At 34.6% G+C, this 22107-nt stretch overlaps 1 protein-coding gene across 2 annotated transcripts in view; it reads left to right on the top strand.

The window, feature by feature from the left end:
* Positions 1 to 22107, top strand: part of LOC146395649 (uncharacterized) — a 2307895-nt gene that overhangs the window by 1161065 nt on the left and 1124723 nt on the right. Inside the window, exon 7 of one of the 2 annotated variants that reach the window (XR_014830901.1) lies at positions 11538 to 11633. The exons of the other annotated variant lie outside the window; for it this stretch is intronic. The gene's annotated coding sequence lies outside the window, so the exon portion shown is untranslated. Of the gene's footprint in view, positions 1 to 11537; positions 11634 to 22107 lie in introns of those variants that run through there. 2 annotated transcript variants of the gene reach the window in all.

Below are 22107 nucleotides of genomic sequence, written 5' to 3'. Positions count from 1 at the left end.
TATAGGTTAGTATAACAGTATTGAGTAGATTTCCCTGTGCTATACAGTAGGTCCTTGCTACTTATCTATTTTATATATTGTAGTGTGTCTACGTTAATCCCAACCTCCTAATTTGTCTCTCCCCCAGATGTTTCCCCTTTGATATCCGTGAGATTGGTTTTGAAATCTTTGAGTCTATTTCTGTTTTGTGAATAAGTTCTTTTATATACTTTGTATTGTATTCCAAGTATTAGTGATCTCATGTGATATTTGTCTTTCTTTGTGACTTACTTCACTTAGTATGGTAATTACTAGGTCCAGCCATGTTGCTGCAAATGCCATTATTTTGTTCTATTTATGGCTGAGTTCTAATATTCCATTGTATATATGTACCACATCTTCTTTATCCACTGCTTTGTTGCCAGACATTTATGTTGCTTCCATGTCTTGGCTGTTGTAAATAGCACTGCAGTGAACCTAGGGGTGCATGAATTATATAGTTCTTTTTTTGAATTATACTTTTGCCCAGATATATGCCCAGGAGAAAGATTGCTGAATTATGCAGTTCTAATTTTTAGTTTTTTTAAGAAACCTCCATACCATTCTCCTCCAATTGGATGCACACAATTGGTCTAACTTCTATCTTCAGGTTTTGCCTCTTCTCACATTGTTTTTGTGTGATTTTTTTTCAAATTCCATTACTGTATTTTTACTTCTGTTTTGGAGGGGATGGAGAAGAAATGTTCAATCTATTCACTGAAAAAAAAAGAAAGTTTTTACAGGTATGACAGATCACAGGTGCAGATTGGACAAGGAGCTGAATTTACCATAGTATATCTTACATTAGTAATTAAATAGAGGTCCAGATTTTGACAATGAGGCAGGTTATCAGTATTATCATTAGAGAGCATGGGAAAAGAATGAATATTGGGAATGGTAATATGAATGAAAATGGAGTTTTCTAAATTTTGTTGTGGAAGTTTGCACCTGGATTTTAACACTAGTCTTGAAATCAACACAAATGCAGCAAATAATATAAATCACTAACAAAATGACCACATTTTAAGCCACCAATTATTTCACCATGATGATATTCAACCATAGGATTGTTTGTTTGAGAGTCAAGGATAGATAGGGAATTAGAAATTGCAAACAAAATATAAACACGTCCTCCTAAAAAACTAAAAGTCAATTCTGATCTAGAAAAACTCAGACAAGAATCATCTGCCCTGATCATAACCACTAGCCACAAAGCAAAAGTCCTTGGTAGAGGATGATATCCAGAATCTCAGATTATTTCTATAATATTTCTGAAAAAGGAGAACTTGAAACTGGAATTTTAATTCAATAATCTTTAGTAGTACATGCACACCTCTATGCATCCTCGTCACCATACATCCTTCTCACTTTTGAAGAAGAGTAAAATTAATTCCCAATACTAACAGGGGTATTGATGAAAGGTATTTTCACAGTCCTTATCTTGCCAGATATTTATTTATCCAATGTTTCAGCATTGGATAATCTCCCCTTTTTCACCCCAACCTGATACCCAATATACAAATACTAAATGCTGTTCTCTCTCTTCTCTTTTAGTCTTTTTTTTTTTTTTTTTTTTTTTTTGCCATTTCTTGGGCTGCTCCCACAACATATAGATGTTCCCAGGCTAGCGGTTGAATTGGAGCTGTAGCTGCCAGCCTAAGCCACAGCCACAGCAGTGCAGGATCCGAGCCATGTCTGCAGCCTACACCACAGCTCATAGCAATGCCAGATCCTTAACCCACTGAGCAAAAGCAGGGATCGAACCCGCAATCTCATGGTTCCTAGTCTGATTTATTAACCACTGAGCCATAATGGGAATTCCTCTTCTCTTTTAGTCTTAAGAAGAAAAAAAAGATAGTTGCATTTTCATTAAATTGTTACTTCCCAGTGAGACAGTTAATTTTGGAGATTAAACAAATCTTTAAAAATAAATGAGTGGGGATCTAATTGTGATTCTCATCTATTATTCTCCCATTGAGGGAGGACTTTCCTTGCCTCTGAATTTTACTATAGACTTTATTTTATTTAATATTATTAATAGTCATAATAAATTCATCATTCATGAAAATTTGTTTACGTATGTAGTACTACCTAATAAACGAGAGAACTAACTTTAAACAGGTGTTATTCCAGATCCCTGATTAATTGCAACTGACAGCTTACATTCTTTTAATCTTTTGTGCTATCCTACTTCAATTCCTACTCACTGTTCAGTTACTTCATTAGATAAGCCTTTTCCGATTTGAGAGACTGGATTCAACTCCATTCATACTATTATAACACCCCATAACGCTTTTTCATAGTGCTTATCAGAATAGGAATTTTATAGTTATCTCTGTGTTATTTCTATAATGTTACTTTTATTCATTAAAAGTGTGAGTTTTGTTTCTTAAAAATATTTATTTTTGGGAGAATACAGAGGTTGTTTTAGTGCAGTGAAAATACTGTGTATGATGCTATACTGATAAAAATGTCAGTTTATATTTATCTAAAACCAGAATGTAGAACACCAAAAGTTAATGCAAACATTGACTTTGGATGATACGATGTGGAAGTGCAGGTTCATTAATTGTAACAAATATACCACTCTGTTGGGGGATGTTAATAATGGAAGAAGTTCTGCATGTGTGGGAGCTGAGGATATATGAAAACGGTCTGTATTTTCCTCTCAATTTTTCTGTGAAACTAAAATTTCCGCTTTAGAATATCTTTTTAAAGAGATATTTATTATTAAAACATATAAGTGCTTAACAGATGAAAGGAAACCATGTAAAAGTATGAGATTCATGTCTCACCAAATATGGAACATTAATACAGAGATAGAAAATATTAAAATAAACCAAGTAGAAATTCTTGGGTTAAAAAGTACAATAACCAAATTTTAAAACCCCTAGTGGCAATAAATAATATATTTTAAAAATTAGAAGACAAGGTTAGCAATCATGAAGGCAGTTGAATTGAGGTTATTTAGTTTGAAGAACAGAAAGAAAAAGGAATGAAGAAAAAAGAACAATGCCTTAAAAATCTAGGACGTCACAAAGTCCTAGACACAGAGAGGCAGTTCTAGGAGAAGAGAAAGAAAAAGGAGTAGGAAGAACTTTGGACAAAATAATGACCAAAGATTTCTCACCTCTGATGAAAAACAATCTATGCAGCCAGGAAGCACAACACAATCCAATCAGGATAAACACAAAAAACAATCTATACCAGTCACATCATAATCAAACTCTCAAAAGCAACAGACAGAATTTTGAATGCAGGAAGTTCCTGTTGTGGTGCAGCAGAAACAAATCCGACTAGTATCCATGAGGATGCGGGTTTGATCCCTGGCCTCACTCAGTGGGTTGGGGATCAGGCATTGCCATGAGCTGTGGTGTAGTTCGCAGATGTGGCTCATAACCTGTATTGCTGTGGAGGTGTGGTATAGGCTGCAGCTGTAGCTCCGATTCGACCCCTAGCCTGGAAACTTCCATATGCCATAGCTGTGGCTCTAAAAAGCAAAAAAAAAAAAACAAGAAGAAGAATCTTGAATGCAGCAAGAGAAGTGACTCAGGTGACTCATCATTATGTATACGGGATCATCAATAAGATTAACAACCGATTGCTAATCACAAACCATGGAGCCCAGAATGTAGTGAGCTGACATAATTGGTGTGCTATAGGAAAAAATAGTCAATAAAAATTTCTGTATCCAGCAATACTGTCCTTCAGAAAATAATGACATTTAGGAGTTCCCATCATGGTGTTGAGAAACAAATCCAACTAGTATCCATGAGGATGCATGTTCGATCCCTGGCCTTGCTCAGTGAGTCTATGATCTGGTGTGGCCATGAGCTGTGGTATAGTTCACAGATGTGACTCAGATCCCCTGTTGCTGTGGCTGTGGCATAGGCCTGCAGCTGTAGCCCTAGCCTGGGAACTTCCATATGCCGGGTGTGGCCCTAAAAAGCAAAAATAATAGTAATAATAATGATAATAATGATATTAATTTTTTGAATAAATAAGACACTCCCAGAAAAATAAATCTTAAAAACATTTCAGCTGACATGGCCTATGAGAAATACTAAAGAGAGTTCTGCAAGCTGAAAGGATGAAAGGGCAGTAACTCCAATCTGCATAACAAATAAACAACATATATAAATATACAACACAGTATCAGTGTTTTTTTTTTTATTTGTAACCCTTTTCTATCCAATATAGGATGCAATTGCATGGAGCAATAATTACAAATCCACATTCATGGGAACGTAGCATATAATATGTAATTTGTTTGAAAATAACAGCATAAAGAAGGGTAGAGCTATAAAGGAGTACAGTTTTTGTTCTTGACCTATTTAAACTACGTCAGTGTTAATCTAAACTAGACTCTTATTAAGATATTAATTATAATCCCCAGGGTGACTGCTAAGAAAACAATTTAAAAATATATTTTTAAAGAATCAACAAGAGAGTTAAAGTGGTACACCACAAAATATCTGTTTATTACAAAAGAATAGAGGAATAAAGAATCTAAAGGTTATAGGACATATATAGAATAAATAGCAAAATGGTAGGCATAAATTCTACCTTATCAGTAATTGCATTAAATGAATGTGGATTAAGAACTAATTTACTTTAATTAATAAACACTCCTATTGAAAGGCAGATATTAGCTAAATGGATAAGCTTAACGTGCTCCAACTACATGCTGTCTACAAGAAATGTACTTTAGACTAAATGGGAAGTTCCTCAAAAATTTAGTAATAGAACTGTCATATGATCCAGCAATTCCATTTTGGGGAATATATGTTAAAAATATATATATTAAAAATGGAAATACTAATTCAAGTTATTTACACTCCCATCTTCAGAGCAGCATAATTTGCAATAGCCAAGACAATGGATGAATGGATAAAGTTGTAATATATATGTATATTATTCAGCTATGAAAATAAGGAAATCCTACCATTTGCAATAGCACAGATGGGCCTTAAAAGGCATTATTCTAAGTACGGTCAGTTACATAGAGAAAGACAAATACTATATGATCTCACTTATATGTGGAATCTAAAAAAAAAAAAAAAAAAAAAAAAAACCTCATAGAAAAAAATTCAGATTTGTAGATTTGTGGCTACAAGAGGCAGGGGGTTGGGGGAATGGGAATCAGAGGAAGGTTGTCTAAAGGTACAAACTTCCAGTTATAAGATAAATAAATGCTAGTACCATAATGGATATCATAATGAGTATAATTAGCCCTTTTCTATGATATATAGGAAAGTTATTAAGAGAGAAGATTCTAAGTCTTCTCATTACAAGGAGTTTTTCTTTTCTTTTTATTGTATCTGTATGAGATAATAGATATTACTAAGCCTATTGTGATAATAATTTCACAATGTATGTAAATCACACCATTATGCTCTACAGCTTAAACCCATACAGCACTATATGTCAATTATTCCTCAAGAAAGTAAAAAAAATAGGTTGATAGTAAAAGGATAGTAAAAGATATACCAAAAGAGGTCTGGATCTAACAATATCAAATAAGTGTGCTTTTAAGGCACAATTTGTTCCCAAAGAAAAATCAGCACATTTGTAATGATAAATGTTCAATCCAGCAAGAAAATAAAACAATTATAAACATATATGTACCTGACAACATGGACCCTAAATAGATAAAGTAGGAGAATGAAGAATTGAAGGGTTGGCTAGATAATTCAACAGTAATAGTTTGAAACTTAAAAAAAAAAAGAATAGGAGTTCCCGTTGTGGCGCAGTGGTTAACGAATCCGACTAGGAACCATGAGGTTGCGGGTTCGGTCCCTGCCCTTGCTCAGTGGGTTAAGGATCCGGCGTTGCTGTGAGCTGTGGTGTAGGTTGCAGGCACTGCTCGGATCCCACGTTGCTGTGGCTCTGGCGTAGGCCGGTGGCTACAGCTCCGATTGGACCCCTAGCCTGGGAACCTCCATATGCTGCGGGAGCGGCCCAAGAAATAGCAAAAAGACAAAAAAAAAAAAAAAAAAAAGAATAAATTTCCATATTTAATAATAGAACAGTTAGCATATTAGCAAGGGCAAAAAATACTTGTAAAACTCTATAAACCAACTAGACCTAAATATCTAGAATACATTTCCGAACTACAGTAGATAGAATACATGTTCTTCTCAAGTATACATGGTGGTGTTCTAGAGGAGAGACCATATTCTGGGCAGTAGAATACATTTTGGTATTAATTTACCAAAGCAGGATTGAAATCATTCAAAGTATGTTCTCTTACCATAGTGGAATGAAATTAGAAGTCATAATTGAAGAAAACTTGTGAAATGGCAGATGTGTAAAAATTAACACATTTCTAAGTAACCAATGCGTGAGCTGGAATTAGAAAATACATTGGGATGAATGAAAACAAAAGCTTCACTATCGGAACCACCTGTGCATCTGCTTTTAATGTCTATATTTTTGTTTAATTATCAAACATATTTTCTTCCTGCTTTGAATACCTGTTAATTATATACCAGTTCAAAGACTTGTAGTGATTTCGTCTAGTTTCAGAGAAAGTTTTCTTTTTTCTCTATTAAGTAGATAAGATGAGAGAATCATAACCTCAATTCATTCAGGGATTAAACTGGTTTGGGACAAGGTTGCAGTTTTAGTAAGACTCAGTTTATCTCAGTTTTGCTTTTGTTTAGAAATTATTTGAGAGCCTGGCTGGAATGTGTCTTTTCAGCTATGAAATTCTGTGGAAAATTCCATTCTTACTTCAGAAATTCCTAGTCCATCTTTCTTTGGTTATACAAAACTTTTAAATCAAATAAATATCTTGAAGGAAAGACAGACTGTGTACCTGAGGTAGACACTTTCTCCTTAGCAAATCTGTTTCATAAGCACTATGAGGAAGCAAGAGATTTTATTTTGACTTTTAGATCCCTTTATTTTACACTGCGGTTCCTCAGACTCCTGCATAGCCCTAACTCAGCAAATGCCCCTTAGAGGAATCTGGCCATACTTTTAAGACCATTGAAATTTTCAATTTTTTTATTCCATCACCATGTACCCAGTGGAGATTTTGTGAGTTCCCTTTCCCCCAGCAAAGGCCCTCTGGCTGTGATTGTTCTGATCACCCATCCATGTCCATAGGTAGCAAATGTCTCTTCAGAGAAAACTTTCTTCTAAAGATTTTAGTTCATCTAGTCCCCTTTGCTCTCACACAGTGTCTCTGGTGTTGTTAAAAATATAATTTTTAAAATGTTATCTACCTCTTTTCTAGTTCTTCTAGCAGGAATCTTCCATAACTTACTGAAAAGAGAAAGTTGCATTTACTATGTTTGAGGAGGTTTCCATCTTAAACAAAATGTCTCAGAAGTTAAAAAGCTTGTTTTAAGACTGGTAAGGAAGACCTTACTAAGTAGGCGACCTTTAGCAGAGTTGAAAAAAAGAGGGAGTGGCTCAGCGGGTTAAGAACTCTATGGAGTGTGCCTAAGGCTGCAGATTCAATCCCTGGCCTTGCTCGGTGGGTTAAGGATCCAGCGTTGCAGTGAGCTGTGGTGTAGCTTGCAGATGTGGTTGGGATCTGGCATTGCTGTGGCTGTGGCATAGGCCAGCAGCTGCAGCTCCAATTTGACCCTTAGCCTGGGAACCTCCATATGCTGAGGGTGCGGCCCTAAAAAATAAAAAAATAAAAAAAATGGGGAAGTGGGTTGTACTACTCCCTGGGAAAGGAGACTTGTAGATAGAAGGAATGGCACTTGTGGATTCCTGAGGTGGGAGTGGTCCTAGAATTTTTAGGAATAGCCTCAGAAAAATATAGTTTGGACAGAGTGAGAAAAGGGGAAAATTTAAAAATTTTAAGATATGTATGATCAGACATGATAATAATGATAATACAGTTAGTATGGATAACACAAAGAGCCTCACATATATCTCAGGAATGCTAGAGTCCTAAGGCTTTTTAAAGTAAACCTAATCTCACCTACCCATTTCATAGCTCTGTAATACAGAAGCAGAGGAAAACCTGCTATACAGTTATTTTGTGGGGGTTTTTTTTTGTTGTTGTTGTTGTTAGGTTTTCTCTTCTTAAGATGTTTTGGCTATGACTTACTCCACTTCCACATATGATCCCGAAAAAAATCACCTACCCTATTTAGATTAGTAAGGAGCCTCCTTTGGCTATTCAGAAACCAATCTATCTGCCCATCTAGCTATAAAACACATTTGCTTTTTGTACTTTATTTTAATTTTTAGTACAATGGCTATTTTCAGCAAGAGCAGAACCATATAATGTGCACAGTCTAATGAGCACTGATAAATATTACATTCCCTTACGGTGAGCAAAATCTTGCCCCCTGCTGTTTCCCTAATAGCTTACATTAGCAGGCCATGATTGCTGGAGTTTCATTGCTCTTCATCAAAGAAATGGCTGTGATTGTCTTTTTCCCACACTCCGCATCCTTTCATCACAGAGACTCTGAGCTGTAAATATAAACCATTTCTATTACTAATGGCATAGTCTGTCTTATATTAACTGTCTTCAAATTTAGCAATGTATCTTGAAGTCTTTTCTACGGGATCATTGGTTATGCTGTTAGGTACTATGCCAGTCTCGACAATGTACCCTTCACATGCTTTACTTCTTCGTTTAATTCTCCCAAACAATCCACAGCTTACACATTGTCATATTAATTTTGCAAATAAGGAATTTAATGTCTTAGAGATTTTATTTTGATAGAAAGTGGCAGAGCAAAGATTTTAATCTAATTCTTTCTCCAAACCCACACTCTTTCCTGTTCAGTTCTCAAGATTTCTTCTTTGTAGGGGGAATTCTTCATAAGGCTTTTTTTTTTTTTTTTTTTTTTTTTTTTTTTTGACCACCACCAGGGCACATGGAGTTGAGATCTGAGCTATAGTTGTGACCCATCCTGCAATGCCAAATCCTTTAACCCACTGTGCTGGGCCAGGAATCAAACCTGCATCCTGGTGCTGCAGAGACATTGCCCATCCCATTGCACCACAGTGAGAACTCCAAGAGGGAATTCCTTAGAATAAAATATACCATTCACTCACATTCCTAACTTTGAGTCATATCATTACTCTATCATTACTTGAGTCATGTCATTACTCTTGTGGAATTCTACTTTGGGCCACTAGATTCAAGAGGCTCAGAGGAAGAAAGGAATCATATTTGAAAGGAGATTGCTACTGATATTAGCGCAAAAAAACTAAAATAATGACTGCACTGTATCAAATTTTTCTTTAAAATTTTATTATGAAAAATGTTAATTAAACAAAAATGTTAACAAAATGAGATAATAAACATCCATATACCCACAAGCAGACTAAACTGTTATGTTGTCCTGTTCATTTTATGTATTGATCTTGCTATAATTTGCATGATTTATGTGTATTTTTTTCTGAACCATTGAAATTATCAGTCATAATTGCCCTTCATTCTTAAATATTCCATCATGTTTCTCTTAAAAGTTATAAGTACCGTAACATTATATAAAAATAATAATATCAGTTAAAAATCATTAATGTTATTTAAAATCACAGTTCTGAAATATCCCTAAGAGCTAGTTTTTTTGCTCTACTAAACCCAAGATATAAACAAGTTTTGCTCCTTTATGTAACATCTCCTTAGGCTTTTTGTTTTTTTTAATTTTTACTATTTCCCTACCCACCCATCTTTTCTGTTGTTGCTTCCCATAACATTAATTTTTTATTAAAGATGCCAGAATAGTTTTCTTATAAAATATCCTATATGTGAGATATTCCTAATTGTCTACTATACCATTGGGACTGTACCTTCATTTTGTATAGCCTGAAAGTTAAATATAAATAATAAAATAGATTCCAGTTAACTATTTCAGATGAACATCCTTTTGGTATGATGCTATTTACTTCATAATTGCATCTCATTTGGCTGCAAACAATATCAAGTTTTCTCATAATCTGACAGAAACGTTGTTTACTTGGTTTGGGGCAACCAGGAGAACTGTTCAGGTAATTTTTTTTTTCCTTTTGAAATAAGCTTTATGGCCAATAGTTAGAAACAACTAATGCTTTTGAAATTTATTAACCCCTGCTTAGAGGAAAAAATTTTACCAGGAGTTGCAAAAAGTGACTTTATAATTCCAGCTTCCATAGTTCAAAGAAGAATGAATTACTTCATGTCTTCAAAAGACAGAAAATAAGTGGCTTATCCAATTCTTTACCAATTTTTATAGTAAGTTTGTAAGAGTACCTCTAGCAGTGGCAAATAAATGTATCTCCATTTTCTCCTTTTTCCCCTCCATTTGTACCAATGTGAACTAAAGGATTTTTTTTTATTACATGTTACACTGTTTAATTTTTCTGTTTTTTTTTAAATTGAAGTATAGTTGATATACAATATTACATTAGTTTCAGGTGGAAAACATTGTGATTCATCAAATAAATTATAAAATGATGACCACATGTAATCAGCATGCCAGATGATTACAGTATTATTGGCTATTATTGACTATGTTCCTTGTGATATATATTACATCTTATAACTTATACATTTTATAAGAGGAAGTCTGTGCTTCTTAATTCCCTTCACCTTCCATCCCTCACAGTCAGCAGTTTTCTCTCTGTATCAATAATTATATTTCTGTTTTGTTTCATTTCTTTCTTTTTTTTTTTTTTAGATTCCACCTATATGTGATATCATATGGTATTTGTCTTTCTCTGTCTAACTTATTTCACATAACACAATGCCCTGTATATCCATCCATGTTGTACAAATGGAAATAATTACATTGTTTTCATGGCTGAGTAATATTTCATCACGCCCTCGCGTGTGTGCAGGCGCACACACCCCACATCTAATTTATTCATTCATATACAATTGACGTTAAGGTTTTTTCCATATGTTGGCTACTGTAATTAATGCCACAATGAACATACGAATACACATATCCTCTCAGATTAGTGTTTTCGTTCTCTTTGGGTCAATGCCTACAAGTGGAATTGCAAGATTATATGGGAATTCTATTTTTAAAATTTTGTGCAAGCTCCGTAATGTTTTCTGCAGTGGCTGTACCAATTTATATTCCCACCAACAGTGTAGGAGGGTGCACTTTTCTCTACACCCTCCCCAGAATTTATTTATTTCTGTTTATTTGAAATTTAAAATTTGAATTTATTTCATCAGTGTCTTAGAGTTTCAGAGTTCAGGTCTTTCACCTCCTTGGTTAAACTTATCCCTAGGTATTTTATTCTTTGTCATGAAATTATAAATGACATTGTTTCCTCATTTTTTCTTTTTAATAAATTGCTATTAGTGTACAGAAATGATACAGATTCCCATGTATTAGTTTTGTATCCTGGCACTTTATTGAATTCACTCAGTAGATCTAATAGATTTTTGGTTGAGTCTATAGGATTTTCTATGTATATTATCATATCATCTGCAAATAGTGACAGTTAAACTTCCTCCTGTCCAATTTAGGTGCTTTTTTTTTTGGTCTGCTTGATTGCTTTGACCAGAATTTATAATACTATGTTGAATGAAAATTTTGCAGGTGACATCTTTGTCTTGTTCCTGTTCATAGAAAAAACACTTTCAACATTTCGCCATTGAGTATAATGTTGGCTGTGGGTATATCATGTATGATGAGGTATGTTCCTTCTATGGATATTAAATTTTTATCAAAAACTATTTTCTGCATCTATTAAGATTTTTATGTGATCCTTAGCCTTCATTTTGCTAATGCAGTATATCTCATTGATTGATTTGTGGATATTGAACCACTTTTTCGTCCATGGGGAAAAAATCCAACTTAATCATGATATACAGTCATTTTAATGCATTGTTTAATTCATTTGGCTAAATAATACTTTGTAGAGGATTTTGTGTCTCTGTTCATCAGTGATATCCTGACTTTTCTTTTTTGTGGTATCCCTTTTGTTTCTATTTCAGGGTGATACTGGACTTGCAGAATAAGTTCAAAAATATTCCTTCCTTTTCAACTATTTGGAATAGTTTGAGAATAGATGTTAACTCTTCTCTAAATGTTTAGTCAAATTTGTTTGTACAGCTGTCTGGTCCTGGACTTTTTTTTTTCTTTTTTGGTTTGGGTTTTTATATTACTGATTCACTTTCATTACTAGTAACCAGTCTGTGCATGTCATTCAATCTGAAGTGAGTCTCTCATAGGCATCATATAGATGTGTCTTGTTTTTCATCCATTTTTCTTTCTTTCTTTTTTTTTTTTTTTGTCTTTTTGCTATTTTTTTGGGCCGCTCCCGCTGCATATGGAGGTTCCCAGGCTAGGGGTCTAATCGGAGCTGTAGCCACTGGCCTACAACAGAGCCACAGCAACGCGGGATCTGAGCCACGTCTGCAACCTACACCACAGCTCACAGCAACGCCGGATCGTTTTCCCACTGAGCAAGGGCAGGGACCGAACCCGCAACCTCATGGTTCCTAGTCGGATTCGTTAACCACTGCGCCACGACGGGAACTCCCTCATCCATTTTTCTACCATATATCTTGATTGGAACATTTAGTGCATTTAAATTTAAAATACTTATTGATTGGTAGGTTCATTTTTCTTTTGCTCTCTTCCTCTTTGATATTATGACTCCATTTCAGTGTTATGTTTAGATTCCTTTTTTTCCCCAGTGTGTGCAGCTAATATAGGTTTGTTTTTATTTATTTTTTAAATTAAAGACATTTTTATGGCCACACCCACAGCATATGGAAGTTTCTGGGCCAGCAATTGAATCCAAGCTCTAGCTGCAGCCTATGCTGTGGGTGTGGCAATGCCAGATCCTCTAATCCACTGCACCAGGCTGGGGATCAAACCTGCAGCTCCACAGCAACCCAAGCCACTGCTGTCAGAGTCTTAACCCACTGCATCACAGCAGAAACTCATATAAGTTTTTTTTTTTTAATTTATGGTTACATATTTATGTAACACACACACACACACACACACACATGATTATTTTAAGCTGATGATCTCTTAAATTTGACCACCTACTAAGCAGCCTCCATTTTTGCTTCCCCAGACTGGGAGCCTATTCTAGGGATTAGAGACTTGGTCCTAAGAAGAAGCCCCTGAGGCTGTGATATTCCTCCTGCCTATGGGTCACAGAGCTGGGAGTGTGGGTACCAGTCAGAACTCATCTGCACCCCTCCTACCCATCTTAACATAGCTTTTCCATTTGTGTCTACTTGTGGAAAACCTTTTATGCTAGTCCTCAGGTTGTTCTTAAAAATAGTTTCTCTATATGCAGTTATAATTTCAATGTGTCAATAGGAGAAGACAAGCCCAGGATCTTTTTTATTCCACCGTCTTGTCCTGCCTTCTGTCATAATTAGGTTCTGAAGTTAATTTTCCCTAACTCACAACTGGAATAAAACATTTCTTCAAGATTTGGTTCCTTTTAATTATGTATGTGGTATATGCAAAGCAAGATTTGGGCACTGGGCGTACTCACTGATACTGAGCTGTCATTGCTTAGGGCTTTCTCAATTAATAGGCGGAAAAAGCTATTGCCACCTCTATCTATATAGGGCAAATATAATTAGTTTCTATTGGTATGCCCATTTATTTTCTTTATAGAATTGTTTGATGAGAAAAAAAAGGTTTTTTTTAATTTTGATTAGATTTAATTTAAGGTTTTGTTTTCAGTGTTCTGTCTAAAAATGGTATTACTCTCAAGTCATGCTGATATTCCCCAATATATTTTTTTCAATAGCATTATCATTTTAGCCCTTATGTTTAAGTCTATAAACGTCTCTAATTTTTGTATATGGAATGAAGTAGAGGTTAAGGGTTATTTTCTTATGTATACAATTGTTCTAGAACAATTCCTTATAAAGTTTTCTTTTTATTCTCCATTGGATTGCTTTGACATTTTTACCAAAAAAATCATATGACAGGGGGGTTCTGTTTTTGAGCTCTTCATTTTGTGTCATGGTATACCTGTCAAAATTTATTCCAGTATTGCAATGTCTTGATTACTGTAGCATTATAAAAAATCTTGAAATCAAGTATTGTAAATCCTAAAAGTTTGTTCTTTTAAAAATTGCTTTGGATAGTCTAGTTTCTTTGTATTTGCATGTAGATTTTAGAATGAGATTCCTGATTTCTAAAATAAAAATGAAATAAAATAAAGCCTGAGGGGATTTTAGCTAGAGTTGCATAAAATCAATACATCATATTGGGGATATATGTCACCTTAACAATAATGAATTATCTAATTCATGAAAGAGTTATGTGCATTTGTTTAAATCTTCTTTAGCATCTCTCAGGAGTCTGTTCTCCAAGTCCATGAGTTTCTTTTCTCTGGAAATGTTTATATATGCTGTATATTAGATTCTAGATATAAGTGATATCAGTGGCATTTTTCTTTTGCTTTCTTACTTTACTTAGTGTGAGAATCTCTAGTTCCATCTATGTTTCTGTGAATGACATTGGTTTGTTCTTTTTTATGACTGAGTAGTATTCCATTGTGTGTATATACCACATCTTCCTAATCTAGTCGTCTGTACATGGACATTTGGATTATTTCCATGTCTTGGCTACTGTGAATAGTGCTGCAATGAACATATGGGTGCATGTGTATTTTTCAAGGAAAGTTTTGTCCAGAATATATGCCCAAGTGTGGGATTATTAGGTCATATGGTAGTTCTATGTTTAGTTTTCTGAGGTACCTCCATACTGTTTTCCACAGTGATTGTACCAATTTACATTCCCACCAACACTGTAAGAATGTTCCCTTTGCTCCACACCCTCTCCAGCATTTGCTGTTTGTGGACTTCTTAATGACGGTCTTTCTGACTGGTGTGAGGTGGTACCTCATAGTAGTTTTGATTTGCATTTCTCTAATAATTAGTCATGTTGAGCATTTTTTTAATGTGCCTGTTCGCCATCTGTATATATTCTTTACAGAAATGTCTATTCAGTCCTTTTGCCCATTTTTCAATTGTGTTGTTGGTTTTTTTGCTGTTGAGTTATATAAGTTGTTTGTATATATTAGAGATTAAACCCTTGTCAGCTGCATCATTTGAAACTATTTTCTGCCAATCTGTAAATTGTCTTGTTTTACTTTTGGTTTCCTTTGCTGTGTAAATTAGGTTCCATTGGTTTATTTTTGCTTTTCTTTCTGTTGCCTTGGGAGACTGACCTAAGAAAACATTTGTAAGGTTAATGTCAGAGAATGGTTTTCCTATGTTCTCTTCTAGGAGTTTGATGGGGTCTTGTCTTATGTTTAAGCCATTTTGAGTTTATTTTTGTGCATGGTGTGAGGGTGTATTCCAATTTCATTGATTTACATGTGGCTGTCCAATTTTCCCAGCACCACTTCCTAAAAAGACTGTCATTTTTCTATTTTATATTTTTACCTCCTTTGTCAAAGATTAATTGACTGTAGGCATCTGGGTTTATTTCTGGGTTCTCTATTCTGTTCCATCGGTCTCTATGTCTGTTTTGGTACCAATGCCACACTGTCTTGATTACTGTGGCTTTGTAATATTGTTTGAAGTCTGGGAGAGTTATGCTTCCTGCTTGCTTTTATTCCTCAGGATTTGCTCTTATGGTTCCATATAAATTTTTGGATTGTTTGTTCTAGCTCTGTGAAAAATTTCATGGGTAATTTGATAGGGATTGCATTGAATCTGTGGGTTGCTTTGGGTGGTATGGCCACTTTTAGGATATTACTTTTTCCAGCCCAGGAGCATGGGATATCTTTCCATTTCTTTTGATCCTCTTTAATTTCCTTGATTAATATTTTATAGTTCTCAGTATATAAGTCTTTCACCTCCTTGGTCAGGTTTATTCCCAGAGATTTTTAGGGAGTTCCCATCATGGTGCAGCAGAAACAAATCTGACCAGGTACCATGAGGTTGCGGGTTTGATACTGGCCTTGTTCAGTGGGTTAAGGATGTGGCATTGCCGTAAGCTGTGGTAGTGTTCGCAGACACAGCTCAGATTCTGTGTTGCTGTGGCTGTGGTGTAGGCTGGCAGCTACAGCTTTGATTGGACCTCTCACCTGGGAACCTCCATGTGCCATGGGTGTGGCCCTAAAATAAACAATTAAATAATAAAAGCAGAGATTTTATCCCAAAACCCTCTGTAATGAAAGATCCTTAAAAATGAAATATAAGTGGGTATGTCATTGTCATTTAATCATTGGGCTATATCCCAGCTCATAGCTCATTTTTGAAATGTCATTTGATGACATCATGATGTTCTTAATATATTCATTAGAGCATCATAAATTAAAAACATCTAGAACATTCCCTTCATTTTCAGAAAATTTTAGCAATATGAGATGACCTATAGACCTATTATTAGTTTTCTAGAAAATGTGATGGTTTTCATAGTTAAAGCCCACAAGGAAATATAGATCTTAAGCACAATAACTTAATTTAGTTGATTGATAATGTTTCCATTTCAAAATCTGTTTCACTTTATGATATGGTCTACAATGTTAGAACATCTCATATTTGTCAGCAAATATGGGAGAAAATCAGATATCTTGACAAAAATAGCTTTGAAATTTACCTTAAGAAAAAAATTAAATGATTTTCGAAGAGGTATGTGTGAGTATGTGTGATGTTAAATATTCCTACTTGGAATATATGAAAATATAATAGTACATTGTGGTCAGTCCATAGATTTATCTTTGAGGCCTCTTCAATCTGGATAAGAGTAGCCATGTAGCATGCCCAGATAATGTGAGTCTCTAATGATAATTTCTGACTTTATAATTGTTCTCTAAATTTCCGTTTGGTGACAACCTTTTTGAGATAATTACACATCATCAATGTTCTAATGAACTATGAGACACTTAATGCCTGGACATGAGGCAAAGTAGCTAAGAAACATGTGTCACAGACAGTTTCGCAGGAACTAACATACAAAAATGTAGGCTTCATTAACAGTGTTCAGAAAGACAGATGAGTCTCTATCCTGCCTAACCCAGTGGTTAATTTATTGACTGATTTTAACAGTGACGTCCCTTTGGAGGGTTTTTAATAGTTTCTAAGTTGCTTGCTGAGGTTTTAATAGACATTTGCTTCACTGAGCTCAATAAATACAGACTGCAGTTTGAAATCTTGCAAACTAAAATGTAAGCAACTGACTGAATGAGGTTAGAAAGGATTTATATTTCTTCTAAATATACTTCTAAACTGAAGTTCAAGTGAAAATGATTTCCAAAATATCTACCTACTTTTTTGAAAACTTTCTCCTATTTTATGTTAAGACCTTTGGTGCTGTAAAACAGAGAGAAAAATGTGTCAGGGATAGAAAAAAAATGACTAAGCAATTCCTTTCAGTTTGTTCTAGAATAGATTTTGAAAAACTGTGTAGGAATTCAAGACTTAGGTTGTAACCATTCAGGCTAGGCTCAAAATAAGTGGCAAATATTTTATTTCCCAGTTTCCAATTACTTGGGACCAGAGGCATCTTGGTTTATAAGGACGATTATTATTTATGAAATACTACAGTTTACCTATTCAGTCATTTATAAAGAGGGCTGTTGGCTACAATAATTTTTTTAAAATACATAAAAAATAATATTTAAGGAGTATCAAATATTTGCTCTGCTAGAGACACTATTTTTTTTTTTTTATGATTATAAACTCACTGGTAACATAGAAGACTTCTACAAGACAGTTTAGGTACATTTCCTAAGATCACATAGATACTAAATTTTAAACTTTCAAGTTCAAACTACATAGTTTATCTTCAAGTTCAGAACTTTGGAACATCAAATTACTATGTGGAAAGATCTCCTTTTCAGGAAAAGAGGTTTTTGTTGGTGGTGGTGGTGGTTGGCTTGATTTATTTTTTACTAAATGCAATAAATTTTGCTTGAAAATCATCAGGCAACTTTCAATGATAAACTGGATTTGCCAATTAAAAATGAACTTGAAGAACTGTAAAACAAAGTTCAAAATTTTTCATTGATTTATAATTTTTATGTTATGTTTTTTAATATCATTTCTGATCATGTTTACTTTTCATTTTTACAGCTGTAATAAGTAAAATCAAGACTTCAGCAATTAAAATAATTATGATTTTAAAAAATATCTACTACTGTGTAGTCTCTATTTTATCATTAACTTCTGGAAATTAAATTGGCATAGCCATTTACATTATCATTTCAGCTAGCTATTTCATGGTAAGAATCTTAAAAACATCATTGTCAGGTTTTACTTTTCCATTATGGAGAAAGAGACTCTAAGTTATAATTTTAAGATAACAAAAATAATGTATGTCAATGAAAGAATTATTTTGAAGTGATTAGACTGTTTTCTGAAAATACAAAAAAAATGTGATTTTTCTAAAACTGTTATGTTACAATCAATATTCTCTAGACTGATCATTATAAATCAGATCTGTATTTAAATAGCAGCATCTATCTAACATGAAATTCAGATCATAAAGATTATAATTTTGATATTCATGCTTATAACGGCCCTTTGAAATTTGCACATATTGTTTTCAAGTTCTATGCTTCAGAGGAAAGGTCGTGTTTTGGTCTATATCCCGGAACTTCAGGTTATTAAAACACTGACGATATGAAGTATCACTTTCTGGAAAAATACCTTGGTTATCTTTCGGGTCTGATTATGCCCAATTATATTTTCCTTTTGGATATTTTCTTGGAAGTTTCTTCATAATGGGGCAGAGTGATTAAGAACACACACAATCACTGGACATTGTGGAACCCATTTCTTCAGAGGTTTCTCTAAAATGCCGTGTCTCTATAGGGCAAACTGCATAATTTCATGGAATGATTGTGAAGAGTCAGTGACTTAATGCACATAAACATATTGTCCCAATTCCTGGCACATGCTGGACCCTCAGTAATTATTAGGTATCTAGGTAGGATTATGAGGGGTGTTGCTTCTTTTCTCTTTCTTTCCTTAGGTGTGCCACCTACCAAATATTCCCTAGTCTCCAGAGGTTCAAGAGAAACTGTCTCCTCAATCCTATTGAATCAATATTTCTTACAAATAACAAATATTGTCACATATTTATGATAGATATAACTTAAGGATATAAGATTATCCAATCTGCTCAAGCTAAATGAGAAAATGCCTTGCTCACACTCTGAGTCTTCCTCTGAGAATATGTCTAAAAAGTGTTAGGATTCCTGGTTTAGTTCAAATTCTCAGATCCTGGAAGTATATACAGATCTTTTTCTTTTTATTTCTCCAGAGAATCTGTCACGTGTTAAAATACGATATGGGAAAAACACGGGTATTTAATCCCTCTCCTTTTTCATTAAATACTTTTCATGTATATTGCTTTTTGTATTTTTTTATAGCAACCCTAAACCTAGGTATTATCACGTTCCTTTGCATGTGTGACTGAATAAAGAAGAAAGGGAGGTTCAGAGAGATGAGATAACACACTCAAAGTCACACAGCTGAAAAAGTACCAAGGTATTTTCTCTGTATTGCAACACTTGAAACAATGTTTGGAGCATAGACATTACTCATAAAACAGTTATTAAACTAAACATCCAGTGAAAGAGAATGATTATGCTATTATAATATACCTAGACAAATATATATCTAGACTTACAACAATTCTGTCCAAATATAGTAATAAGATATTGAATGCTTATACAAAAATTTACCAAGGGCTAAAAACTATTGAAGAAACAACAGTCAGGTTACCAATACAGTCCATAAAATTAGCCTTTCAACCTACACTACACCTCCATTTTCAGAGCCAACAATTCTTGGCAACATTAACAAAATTATCTGTGGACAGTGCTTGCCTGGTGCTTAAAGTTTGCTATGTGATGAAACTATATTTCATATCCTTTCCTTCTGTACCATGTGGTGATGATACCACTAGGCAGGCTCTCCACTCTGTGTGATTCTTGCATAATTTGTCACTTTCTTCTAAATGCTAATATGCATACACCCACTGCTGACACAAATCCTCTATATATTTCTCTCTCATTATATATCTTGCATTGTCTATTTGCACTCCCATGCTCAATGCCCACACCATGTTTTGTGATATGTATGTAATTTTAGCAAAGAAAATGTATGGGATATCTCTTGCTCTCTAATAGAAAATTTTCTTTGTACTCCCTCACACTTACTTGAAACCTGGGGATTAAAGTATCTTACACAATAATAACAATCGTCACAAATATATAGTGATGCAAAAGGTATGAATTCCCTATTTCTTAACAAAGGTGAAGGATTTCATCTCAACCTTAGCCTCCAAAGATAAGGCTCTTGAAAGTTATAGCTGCCGCATGCACTAGTGACCACAATTTACAGATAATATGAAAACACTCATTCTTCCTTACCACATGCTACACATAATCATGTTGCCAAAAGAGAATAATTACCTTTCATACTAATTGGAAACTCATGTTTAACCTTTAATTATCTGTGAATTTGTAATGGCTCTACATGGCCTTTTTCTTTTCTCATCGAAGGTCATGGAAGCATTCTCTGTTCTGTTTCTCTGCTCTCGCCCTCAGCCTCCCAAGATATGATAATAACAGTTTAGATGGAAAATAGAGGCTCTGCAGCTTTAAGTTGCTGTCCTTGTACGTGCTCTGAGCTGCCACATGCATGAAAACTTAAATTGTTGAAAGGCAGGAATCCCTTGTTACTTCTGGCTTCAAAGGGAAATTCAAATAGATTTTTCTTTTGCTTTTTTTCCATTTGTTTCTCTTGGCACAGTTTGATGCAATCAGTTTCAGTTTTATTTTTGTTTTGGTTTGGTTTTTTTCTCCCACTTGAAAGGTGTAGGACTGATTAGCATAGAGACTCTGTCTTCTTTGAGGGTCATTCTGTTCTTGGTTTGGCAAAGATTACTCTGGTTGAAAGACACAAGACAGTACTTCCTCCTTCTGTGATGAGCAGTTCAAATGTGTCGGTAGGCAACTTTCTTTTGGGGTAAATAATTTATCTTTTGATATCCTGGGTCCTATAAAAAAGGAACTTACTGATGATGAGCGTACTACCTTTTCCTTGTTAAAATGTCTATAAGTTGGAAGATACTTTGGCTCTCAAAGAAAACAATAAACAAAAAACATAAAAAATCCTCAAAGAAGAGAGATATTCTTCAACTTGCTTGCTGTAGTGATTCTGAATGATATTACTTGCCATTGTATGATTGAAGACTGTTTTTTTTTTTTTTTTGTATGTTTGTTTTTTCTGGATTAACTTTTTACACTGGTTGAACCACTATGTAACTGAATAATTGAATGGTATAAAAAAGTGAAAGGAATTAGAAAACAGATAGGTTAAAAACATCATAGATCAAATCAACATTAAAGAAATATTAATAAATAGAAATGGCTGAGTTACTATTTTCCCCAGAGAGAGTTAATTCTATTCTCAGAACATAATGCAAACATTGCTATTTATGACAAGCCATCCTTGTAGGGGAATGTTTAAATAGTCCTAAGGTAGTCCTGTAATTCCAGTCTTCCTTTTTCTTTCCTTTCTTGGTCCATCCATTCAGTTTGAACTGACTTCTGTTATAAATAGTTTACCTCTGTTCCCCTAAAGCCATCATCTTTGAGCTTGGTAAAACACAAAGATCTCTGTAGTAAGCATGGGTGATGCAACTCTGTACCCTGAGAGCTTATCACTTAAGAGATTACTAAACAGATATCTCACTACCAGTGCCTGAATTTCTTCGACACTGGACTTTCTCTTGCTGTTGAAAACTACTTTGCCATCTGCATATTAAGGCCCAAATTGCAGGGAATTAACATAAAAACCTGCTGGGAGCAACCCTCAGCCAATGGCAGGTGGGGAACTGAGGTTGAAATACCCTAGGTCCACATCCCTTAGGGAGGAGCACACTTGGGTCTGAGTCTTACATTGACTCCCAGATCATCTCCAACAAAACAGCATTCTTCACTCATTGTTATATCTGACTTGATAACAGATTTCTTGGTTGTCTTCTTTTTCTTGTTTTACCTCCTCATTCACCTAGCTGTAGTTTCTTCACCTTCCAAATAAGCCAGTTGGATTGGAACCCTTTCTCATGCATGGTATGCTATTATAGAAACCCAAACTTGGTTGTTCTCCTACTCATCTTTATAATAATTTCTAGGATTGAGAGGTAAAATTATGGACTG

This window comes from Sus scrofa, chromosome 16 (genome assembly GCF_054392235.1).
Source record: "Sus scrofa isolate SSC_HxYL_T2T_F1_AM1 chromosome 16, Sscrofa_HxYL_maternal_Yorkshire_Landrace_v2.0, whole genome shotgun sequence".
In the NCBI taxonomy this organism is placed as follows: Eukaryota; Metazoa; Chordata; class Mammalia; order Artiodactyla; family Suidae; genus Sus; species Sus scrofa.
The sequence above is the reverse complement of the archived record's forward strand: the minus strand, read 5'-3'. Positions and strand labels throughout refer to the sequence as shown.